The sequence below is a fragment of the Piliocolobus tephrosceles genome, chromosome 7 (assembly GCF_002776525.5).
Source record: "Piliocolobus tephrosceles isolate RC106 chromosome 7, ASM277652v3, whole genome shotgun sequence".
In the NCBI taxonomy this organism is placed as follows: domain Eukaryota; kingdom Metazoa; phylum Chordata; class Mammalia; order Primates; family Cercopithecidae; genus Piliocolobus; species Piliocolobus tephrosceles.
The window spans coordinates 87,342,674-87,353,850 of record NC_045440.1 but is presented as its reverse complement, the minus strand read 5'-3'; the positions used below and the strand labels follow the sequence as shown (position 1 = coordinate 87,353,850).

Below are 11,177 nucleotides of genomic sequence, written 5' to 3'. Positions count from 1 at the left end.
AAAAAAAAAGGGGGGGGGGGGCAGAGCAGGTAATACCGCTGTAAATCCCAAGGCTGCTAAGTTCCTGAGAGTTCCCCGGGCAAACTAGCAACTGTATTTATTATGAGGTTACTGTAAACCCATTATTTTGCTAAGGACAGCAGGGACATTATACAGCAACGGAAGAGCTTGTAGCTCATTATAATCAAATTGGGGAGATCCATTCATAAAACAATTACTTACTGAATACTTTCTAGGTGTTCCAAAAGTGGGGTTTGGGGAGGAGGCAAAAACGAAATAAATACTTAGCTACTTAGCTAACTATGTATACACAGAAAGAGTATACAAGAGTATAAAATTGTGTGGTACAGTCAGAGAACAATTAGTGCTCTTGGAGCTGAAGAAGCTCCCCAGAGATTTCTACTTTTACTGACGATTAAAACTATACTCCATTATAAAAAAATGTGCAATCTTATTGCTCCTGACTACTGGATTTCTTTTTCACCCTTACATTTAAGGGTAGACAATAAGAGAGTGGGGAGTAGAAGAATAAGGGGAAAGAAAAGATAGGTAATAATTCTATACAACTAGATAGATATTATTTCTTTTACAGATTTCAAAGTGCTTCCAAATAATGTATTATCTTCTGAACCTTACAAAAACTCTGTGAGTTACGCAGGATAATGATTACTACATCGTGAAAGATCCATGTCTCACAGGTATGACTTTAATATAAGGCACTCCAGTGTCTGAATTGATTGACCCAGAATATGTTGATAATTTTCAGCACATTGTTAATCTTCAAAACAATGCATAATATCTACTAGGAAAAAAATACAAATTTCTTCAAAAAGGTTAAATTACTTACATGGGATCACAAAGCTACTAAGTGTCTGCACCACAGCATAAGTCCACATATTTTCCCCTTTATGCCAAAATCCCTCCAGGGCACTAAAGCCTCTAATTAATAGTTACTTAGCTGTCAAGTAAAAACAGTATTCGTAAAAATAAACAAACTCCATAGATGCACACAATTATGATTTTTCAATTAAAAACAATATCAAAAAATAGTTACTTAGTATAACAGCAATATTCTCTAATTAATTTCCTTTTGGCTTGTTATATCAAAAGTAATATTCAGCCTGATACAAATTAATAAAATAATATCTTTAAAATTACAAGATTAATACTGAGGCTAAAACTAGTTATATGGTTCTTAAACAAATGTAACCAGAATAACAAAAGCTTGCCAAAGAATGGAAGGACTGGAATGGCTTATACTTTATTTATCTCATAGCAGTTCCTCTTCAAGATAACCCATTAAATTGTAAATTACTTAAGACTAAGAAAGCATGTTCTCCTTGCTAGTGTGTCTCTACACACACAGGTCTACCATGTACGTAGGTGCCGTTAGATCATCTTAGAGCAGCAACACTTATTCTCAGGAATATACTGCACTTAATACCCAGACTCTGAGAGTAAAAAACTCACATTAAAAGAATTTAAACTAACCTTGTTCTGTATTTAGTAAGAAAGTGATGCCCAGATTTATTTTATTAATCACTACCACAGGACACTAGAAATGAATATAGGGAATAAGGTCAAGCACAAACATACATAAAACAAAACAAAAAAGAAACAAAAAGGAAGAATCACTGGATCAGGTGTCAAAAGAAATGGACTGGGCTGGGCGTGGTGGCTCGCACCTGTAATCTCAGCACTTCAGAGGCCAACACAGGCAGATCACCTGAGGTCAGGAATTTGAGACCAGCCCGATCAACATGGCGAAATCCTGTGTCTTCTAAAAACATAAAAATTAGTCGGGCATGGTGCACTGTAGTCCCGGCTACTTGGGAGGCTGAGGCAGGAGAATCACTTGAACCCGGGAGGTGGAAGCTACAGTGAGCAAAGATTGTGCCACTGCACTCCAGCCTGGGTGACAAAGCAAGACTCCATCTCGAAAAACCAAAAAAAAAAGAAAGGGACTGGTTCTGTGTTAGTCACACCACAATGGTGGGCATTTAGGCAACTGATGTCACTTCTCTGGGCCTCAGGTTTTTTCAGCTGTTAAATATTCTTTTTTTTTTTTTTTTTTTTTGAGATGGACCTTCACTCTTGCCGCCCAGGTTGGAGTGCAATGGTGATCTTGGCTCACTTGCAACCTCCGCCTCCTGGGTTCAAATGATTCTCCTGCCTCAGCCTCCTGAGTAGCTGAGATCACAGGCACCGCCACCACACCCAGCTAATTTTTGTATTTTTAGTAGAGACAGGGTTTCACCATGTTGACCAGGCTGGTCTCGAACTCCTGACTTCAGGTAATCTGTCTGCAATTCGCCCACCTTGGCCTCCCAAAGTGCTGGGAATACAGGCGTGAGCCACTGCGTCCAGCCTTCAGCTGTTAAAACTAAGAGTTGAGTCAATCCCTTTCTCTAAGTAATTACTAAGGTCTTTTCCATTAATGTACCCTGACCCTGATTTAATTACAGTGAATATGTAACTTGTTTAGGAAGTGGTACTAAAGGATTTTTAAAAATGAGTAGAAAACATCAGAATATTTATAAGGACAAAAAGGAGAAATGGAAGAAAAAGGATAAAGTTTTCCAAACTCAGTCTCCATCTCTATCAAAAAAGCTATATCTGGAGCCAGGCATAGTGGCTCGTGCCTGTAATCCGAGCACTTTGGGAAGCCGAGGTGGGCGGATCGTCTGAGATCAGGAGTTCAAGACCATCCTGGCCAACATGGTAAAACCTGTCTCTACTGAAAATACAACATTAGCTGGGCGTGGTGGCGTCCACCTGTAATCCTAGCTACCCAGGAGGCTGAGGCAGGAGAATTGCTTGAACCAGGGAGGCAGAGGTTGCGGTGAGTCAAGATCGTGCCACTGCACTCCATCCTGGGCAAAAGGAGCCAAATTCCATCTCAAAACAAACAAAAAGCTATATCTGAAAAAAAAATGTATCTAGAAACTTCTCCACTAGTTAGGTATCTTGGCTCAAAATTGTTATTAAGTGCTCAGATGACTTAAATAAACAAACAAAACACAGGGCCCAGTCTATTAAGTAGATGCAGCACAATAAGGAAATAAATTTTATTAGCATCCATGAAATCTCACATTATTAAGCTCTTAGCATCTATCATGACAGCAAAATAAATCAGCTTTTAGCCACACTTTAAAAAGTTTCCAGATTCTTAAACTATCTTGAGCAAAATCTAAATAGTGATACCATTGCTGATGCTTGGACACGTAGAACTGAGGAAAGCAGGAGTTAACATGAAAAGGTTGATACGTTATCACTCTAACTTCAAAAATAAAAAGTAGGTGCAGTTTTACCTTGTCTTTATCATTACAAAGTAAGCATTCAACTAAGGACCCTTCATTAATTTCTCTAGAAAATCCTGATACTGTTCTATTCCATGATTCATAACTGGCTACAAAGTTTACTTAACATGTGTTTCAAGTTATACCACTTTTCTAATCCCTTGGTTACTGTATATACATTTTAGAAGTATCGCTGATTGTATTTTCAAGCCCATCAAATGAACAGTTCATCATAGGTTCATTTAGTGAGGGATTAATAAAAGTTATTAATAGAAGCAGGGTTGGGCCAGGCATGGTGGCTGATCCTTATAATCCCAGCACCTTGGGAGACTGAGGCAGGCAGATGGCTTGAGCTCAGGAGTTCAACAGCAGCCTGGACAACATGGCTAAACCCTGTCTCTACAAAAATACAAAAATTAGCCGGGCATGGTGGGGTGTGCCTGTGGTGCCAGTCATTCTGGGGGCTGAGGTGGTATTGCTTGAGCCTGGGAGGTGGAGGTTGCAGTGAGCCGAGATCAAGCTGCTGCACTCCAACCTGGGTGGCAGAATCAGGCCCCATCTCATATATAAATAAATAAATTTTTTTTTAAAAAAGAAGGGTTATCAGAACTTATTAGCTACATAAGCAGAAAAAAATAAAATTAAAATTAAAAAGTTACAAATAAGAAGTTACTAACATCAGTGTCACTAAAATTGATATACAATCCCCTACTGCTAAATTTGACTGGCTTAAGAAAAAAAGAAGCAGTGGCAACATCTCACTATTGCCTCACTTTATGCAACATGCATGTTGGCAAAGCTAGCTATGAAATAGATGTCTACAAAGTGAATCATCTTTTACCCTCAATGAAAATCAGAGCCGCATCCCCTACCTGAAAATCCCAAGTGTTCAGTTGAAAAGTTTTTCATTACAAGGCCTAAGTAAAGCTGCTGGCCAGCTGTGCAGCAGGCAGGCTGGATCTGATATTAAGGCACACCAACCTGCGGAGACTGAAGTCTCCTGGGGTTCTCATTTCCCTCAGAGCACATTAAGAATTTTCCCCCTTCTGGAATTTCCCAGATGTTGAACCAGCCATCAGAACCTCTCACCTGCCCTGGTGTCCACTATGCCCCAACTCTAAATGCATGCTTTCTAAAATTTGACTCCTTTCCTTCTCTTTGTAGGGGAACATGTATATTTAATTGGGTAAGTTGAGCACTTCACAATTTATCACTATGTGCTCCTTTCTAGTTCACGGTGAACAAATCATATAAAAATGCCTTCAGTTTAAAGCAGCAACAACTACAACCACGTGGTTCCCAAGGTTTAAAAAGTTTGTATATTGGGCAAAGATTGTTGAGATGTTTATACATTTCCTGATTTCAAGAATATTCATGTCCTGGTTACTTAACACATACATTTCAGCTGTTTTTAATTTTAGGGCAAATCCCTTTATATTTCCCAGTCATGAGCAGTTTAATAGTACTATTAATTCATTCAACACTTATTGAACAAATATTATAGATTGCCTACTGTGTGCCAGGCACTGTTCTAAGGTGCTGGAGAGCCAACAATAAACAAAGCAGGCAACCATTCCCATGAGGGAGAGGTGAGTTACACTGCAGGGAGGCAGAAAACAATAAAGACAAATAAGTAACATATATACTATGTTAGGTGGCAGTAAGTGTTACAGGGAACAATAAAGGAGGAGAGCAAGAAGTACTGAAGGTGGGGTGCAATTTTACATATTTTATAAAATTGTTTTGACAATATCATCAGGAAGTATTTGTCTTAATTTTCACTTCTTTTTAAAAAATTCTGACACATAAACATGAAAATGTGGACAGATAAGTAAGTTCCTCTTTACAGTTGCAGATACCTCTTTTAACAAGTACTGACCATCACCTTAAATTCTACAGGCATGGTAAACTAAAAGCCCGGGAAGGTGAAATAGCCGGATAACAACGTGTGCAGAAACCACACAGCTGTTCTGGTAATTTTCACAGGAACTAGATACAATATAACCATTTGCAAGAGGACATTTCAAAATTATTTACTAAAATCAATATGTAGTATTTCCTTCTATTTTTTTCATGAGGACACTTACTAATATGCTATCCACCTAATTCATATTGGTAAATGTGACCATAATACTGATGAATTTTAATGTCTTTTAAAAAGTTATGATTGCATACTGCTAAGCTGTTATATTAAAAGAATAAACAGTCTCTCCAAAAAAAACCCCCAATATGATTCCCACTCACAAGTAAAAACAAGAAGGGAAAATATTGGTGGGAAGGAAGCTAGATTGTAGGGTGAAGGTAGTGGTGGGAACAGTAAAGGAATGCTCTAGTTAGGACTCCTGCAGGTCATTGAGTACAACCAATAGAAGTGACATTGAGTCTTGCTAAAAGATCCACCTGAAAGATCATGCTTTGGTGAGCAGTGGTGGCATTATGAATCTTTGAAGGTCAAATGACATATAATCATTTTTCACGTCTAACATTTACTTTCTTAGTTTTGCTAACAGGCATACTTTCTAGCATAATAAATCACTGACTAAAGAACATTTGAAAAGGAGAAAAAAAAGAAAACTCTAATAATAGTAAGAAAAAAAGCCCAGTGATAGTACCAAAAAATAAAGGGGGCAAAGAAAACTATGGATAAAGCTATTCCAAGAATTGATAAGGCTGGGTGTGGTGGCTCACACCTGTAACCCCAGCACTTTGGGAAGCCAAGGCAGGAGGATCATTTGAGCCCAGGAATTCAAGACCAGCCTGGGCAACATAATAAGACCTTATCTTTATTATAAAATAAATAAATAAGTAAATAAAATAATTGATAGGTGTTGGAGTACAATATGAACTAGGTACCGAAACAGATGCTGCAAGGGAAATACTCAGGGCAGCAGTAATATCATCATAAAGAGCATAGAAAATAAAATATTTTAAAAGTATAATAGGTTGCCATAAACTTATGTGAAAATGAAGACCATTGTCTATAAACTGTTCACAGTTATAGATAAAATTAGAAGAGGTGTCCAGTCATTATGCAACCTTTAATGGCAAACACTTCTTTTGCTTCTCCCATACTGGAGCCTCCTCTCCCTTCCCATTCTTCAGGGACTAGACCTGAGAGAAGAAATTCTAAAAGAGAACTGCAGACTTCACTGCGGGGTTTATGCCAGGCACCTTTTGGTCTGTGAGGTCCTAAAATTCAGCTCCCCCTCACATCTAGAGTCTCAAAATGATCCAGTCCCAGAGTTTGAAATTCTTCAGCTCAGAGTGGGATGTATTTTTCCAATTCATCAGCCAAAAGGAACGGACCTCTTAAAAATTCTCACAAAGGCAAAAAATGGCCCTGGGTACCACAGACTAATGACTGAGACATCTACTGGTGTCATTATAATTGCCATTATATGTGTCATCTGTTTTCATTCCCTTTTCGTTTCCCATCCTTTGCTGTTTCCCTCTACCTATGTCCTAGGCTTGTACAAGTTGTGTTTGGCTCTGTCTGGCAGCACACACAGAGAGCTACTTTGCTAACCTTAATTAATGACATCAGGATATATGTGACTATATATAGCTTACCACTAACTATGTGCCAACCACTTTGCTAAATGTTTTACAATAGGATCTAATTTAATTCTCATAGCAACCTTGTGACATTTTATCTCTATTTCACAAATGCAGAAACGGGCCCTAAAAGGTGAAGTATCCTGCCCAAGGTCATACAGCTAACAGCCCTCATAGCACAGATTTGAAACCTAGGTATCTGGCTTATCCCAAAGAATAACGTTCTTTTACATTAAGCAATAAAGCCTGTGCCTTAAAATCATACGGACTTGAATTCCAAACCCTAACGCTACCACTTACCAGTTGTGTAATCCGATGAGTTATTCAACCTGAGTTTCCTGGAGAATGAAACAGAGTAACATCACTTCAATAAGTGCTTGGGAGCGTTAAATAAGCTAACATACAAAAACTGTCTAGCACAGTTGTTGTGGGACATTGCAATCAATAGTTACAATATTCAATCCCGCCCTTCCCTCTATTTGATTATCCATTATAGAGGCGGCCTCAAAAAGACAAACGGTAAGGATATGCAAAAAGTGCAGACGATCATTAAGCGCAGCATAAACGGTTGGTCTGCTCGGTCCCAACGGGTTCTGGCCCTGCGCTTCCTCCACAATCCTGGTATAGGGAACCCAAAACACTAGACAGAAGAAGCTTGAAGCTGGAGGAGAAACGGGAGCTGCTAGACTACTTCTCACAACCTCCTTGTTTACTCTGAAATCAGGAATCACCTCTTCCCACCCCATCTGCCAGCTTCTCGGGTGTTCTGAAGCGCGCACCCCCCGCTCAACTGGGCATTGGCTTCACCACTGACGTGGTGTGGGTACCTTATCCCTCTCCCTGCGTGGTGCTGCAGTGATTTCGGAGCCTGTCACCCTTCTCTGGGCCACAAGCCCGACCCTCTCCGCCCAGGGAAGGAGGGTGGATCCCAGCCTATCACTAGCCCCAGGTGCGCGAGCGCCAGGCCCAGGCGGGGCCTTGCGGCCCAGAGCTGAGCCCCGAGTCCGGGCTCCTCCAGGAGGCGCCAGCGGTGCTTGGGCCCCGCCAGGCCGCGACCTAGCTCGGGAGCCCCCCGCGCGACCTGCCGATCCCCGGCTACGGAGCACTTCCAGCACCAAGGCCCGGCGGGACCTGCCGCACGGAGCCTGCCGGCTTGGATTCTCCAGGCCAGGATTTTCCTTTTTCCCCGGGCGGTACGGTTGCTGGGCTGCTGCCTCACCGGCCCAGGAACTGGGAGAGGCCCGCTCTCACGTGCGAGTCTTAGAGGTGGAAGTCGAGCGACGGTGGAGAACAGGCCAGCAGCGTCGGGAGCGCTGCCGGGACCGCAGAGCTTCAGGAGAACCTAGGGCAGGACTGGCAGAGCAAGGGGGCGGGACGGGGCGGGGAGCGGGGGGGCGAGTCCAGTGTGCGCCCCGCCCCGCACAGCCTGCGCGAGGATCCGCCCATCTGCAGGGAGCTGACTCTGGGCTGCAGGTCCGCTCCCTGCCAGTAGGCTGGCGCTTCAAGGCCACTCTGGGGGCCAGTCGCTTACTGAAAAGGCAAAACTGACTTTAAGGTAAGTGGTTTGGTGCACCAAAATAAATTCCTTAAGGATTAAATAATTTAAATATTTGTGAAAATTTATACCATATCTGAACTGAGAAGACTGGGCGCCGTGGCTCACACCTGTAATCCAAACATTTTGGGAGGCAGAGGTGGGAGGATGGCTTGTGCCCAGGAGTTGGAGACCAGCCCAGCCTGGGGCAAAAAAATGAGACCCCCTCCACCGCTACAAAAAGTAAAAAAAAAAAATAGCTGGGCATGGAGGCATGCGACTGTGGTCCTAGCTACACGTGAGGCTGAGGCAGGGGGACCACGGGCTCAGGCTGCAGTGCGCCATGTTCGTGCCTCTGCACTCCAGCGTGGGTGACAGACAGACCCTATCTCAAAAAAGAAAAAAAAAAGTTGCTAAGACAAATTATCAACATGAAAATAGCGAAATACATCTTAGCTCTTAACCATGCTTATATGCTTATTTAGGGCATTCTTAATGTGCACACTACCAAGGACATTTTATATCCTTCATTACCTTTAATCCTCATGATTCTGTGATGTATTTGGTGCCAGTATCCCCATTTTACAAATGAAAACTGCATTTGAGTAACATGAGATTTGAAAGCTAAATAATTGGCCTACTTTTCTGAAGTCACAGATTATAAGTAAACTAACCTCAAAGTGCAGGCTGGACTGCTTGCTACTCCATGCTGCCTGCAACTAAACAAAACGCTATGGAAAATATTGATACATGACTGCTCGATAATTTAGAACTTCTTCCCAAGGAAACAGGGACAAAATCAATAAAACACATTAGGAAAAATATTGGTCCCAAACCTGACAGAGTTAGTATCTTAAGTTCATTGATTTTTTATTTTTATTTTTTTGAGATGGAGTTTCGCTCTTGTTGCCCAAACTGGAATGCAATGGCGCAATCTCAGCTCACCGTAACCTCTGTCTCCCGGGTTCAAGCGATTCTCCTGCCTCAGCCTCCCGGGTAGCTGGGATTATAGGCACCTGCCACCATGCCCAGCTAATTATGTATTTTTAGTAGAGACGGGGTTCTCCATGTTAGTCAGACTGGTCTTGAACTCCCAACTTCAGGTAATCCACCCATCTCGGCCTCCCAAAGTGCTGTAATTACAGGCGTAAGCCACCACGCCTGGCCTCTTAAGTTCATTTAAATTGATAAGAAAAAAAAACACACACACACACAATAGAAAAATGGGTGAAGGGTTTTATTTTTTTTAATTACAGAAGAAATGGAAAGGGTATCAAATGAAGAAACATAGACATTCCTAAGTAAAAACTTTTAATTCAAAAAATGCAAACTAAACATTTTTATTTTATTTATTTTTAAGAAATGGGGTCTCACTATGTTGCCCAGGCTGGTGTTGAACTCCTGAGTTCAAGTCATCTGCCAGCCTTGGTCTCCCAGAGTGCTGGGATTACAGGTGTGAGCCACCGTACCTGGCCTGCAAATTAAACATTTTTAAAATCATGTCAGTGCCAGTGAGGATTCATTTATTTATTCAGCAAACACATCCTGATTGCCTACTATGTTCATTGTTCTATACTTGTGAGCAAGACAGATAGGAACTTCTATCCTACAGGAAGGTCGAATGATAAGTTAGTTGTTAAAGACAAAATGAGATTTCAGACAGCCAGAAGTGCCATGATGAAAGTTAAGGCAGGGTGATGTGTTAGAGGGACTTGAGGATAGTGTGAGCTTATTTAGACTGGGCATCAGAAAAGAGCTCTCTAAGATGGTATTTGACCTGAGATTTGAAAAATAGGAAGCAGCCAGTTATGCAAATATCTGGGGCACAGGAATGATAGCAGGGGCAAAAAGACAAGAACAAACTGCAAGTGCAGAAACAAGGCCTTTGTTGCTGAAGTGTACTGGGGAGGTACTAGAAGTGTTTTTGTTTTTACTAAAGGTTTCTGGCTCTATTTTTGATTCTGCCTTCATATGTAAATGAACGTTCTCAGGCACCACTAATTGGATTGCAAATTTCAAATTTCCCAGAATATATAGTATCCATACCTAACCTTCAAAACTTTTCTTTCCACTAAAATAGGGAAAGAGTGGAGACAAGGGGATAGTTTTGTACTTTTAGTATCCAGACAGCAATCTATCATTTAAATACATAGTGCCATAGCTATTCAATGTATTTATTCATTCTCCTTAACTAGAGTCTAAATCCCATTCTACTTTTGTTCTTCTTCATTCACCCATTAATTTAACATGTGTTGAATTAGATACCAAGCCTAACAAGGTTCTAGAAATAAAACAACACTTGGTGGAGAGTTAAATGCATGTTAAAATGAATGAGATATTCACAAAATATTCTTTCTCCTATGTATTTTGATCCTCATCTTTCTATCTTCACTCTTTCAGTCACATTTTTAATTACCTCATCCTGTCTTATAGCTTTTTTTTTTTTTTTGAGACAGGTTCTTGCTGTCTCCCAGGCTGGGACGCAGTGGTGCGAACATGATTCACCACAGCTTCAACCTCTCAGGCGAAAGTGATCCTCCCGCCTCAGCCTCCTGAAGTAGCTGGGACCTACAGGCATGAGCCACGGCATCTGGCTGATTTTTGTACTTTTTGTAGATATGGGGTTTCACCATGTTGCCCAGGCTGGTGTCAAATTCCTGAGCTCAAGAAATCCACTGGCCTCAGTCTCTCAAAGTGCTGGAATTATAGGCATGAGGCACCACGCCCAGCCTTAGTCTCAGAGCTTTGAATTCCATCTGTATTTTCTCTCTGTTTTTTTTTTTTTTTTT

The 11,177-nt window shown here is 41.2% G+C and overlaps 1 protein-coding gene across 3 annotated transcripts in view; it reads right to left on the bottom strand.

The window, feature by feature from the left end:
• CPNE3 (copine 3) overlaps positions 1-8,222 on the bottom strand; it is a 49,370-nt gene extending 41,148 nt beyond the window's left edge. The window contains exons 1-2 of one of the 3 annotated variants that reach the window (XM_023222857.3): positions 8,106-8,222; positions 7,155-7,192 (exon numbers count right to left, since the gene is read on the bottom strand). The gene's annotated coding sequence lies outside the window, so the exon portion shown is untranslated. Of the gene's footprint in view, positions 1-7,154; positions 7,193-7,681; positions 7,980-8,073 lie in introns of those variants that run through there. The other 2 variants (XM_023222856.2, XM_023222858.1) reach the window with 2 other exon arrangements.
• Positions 8,223-11,177: the final 2,955 nt, after the last annotated feature.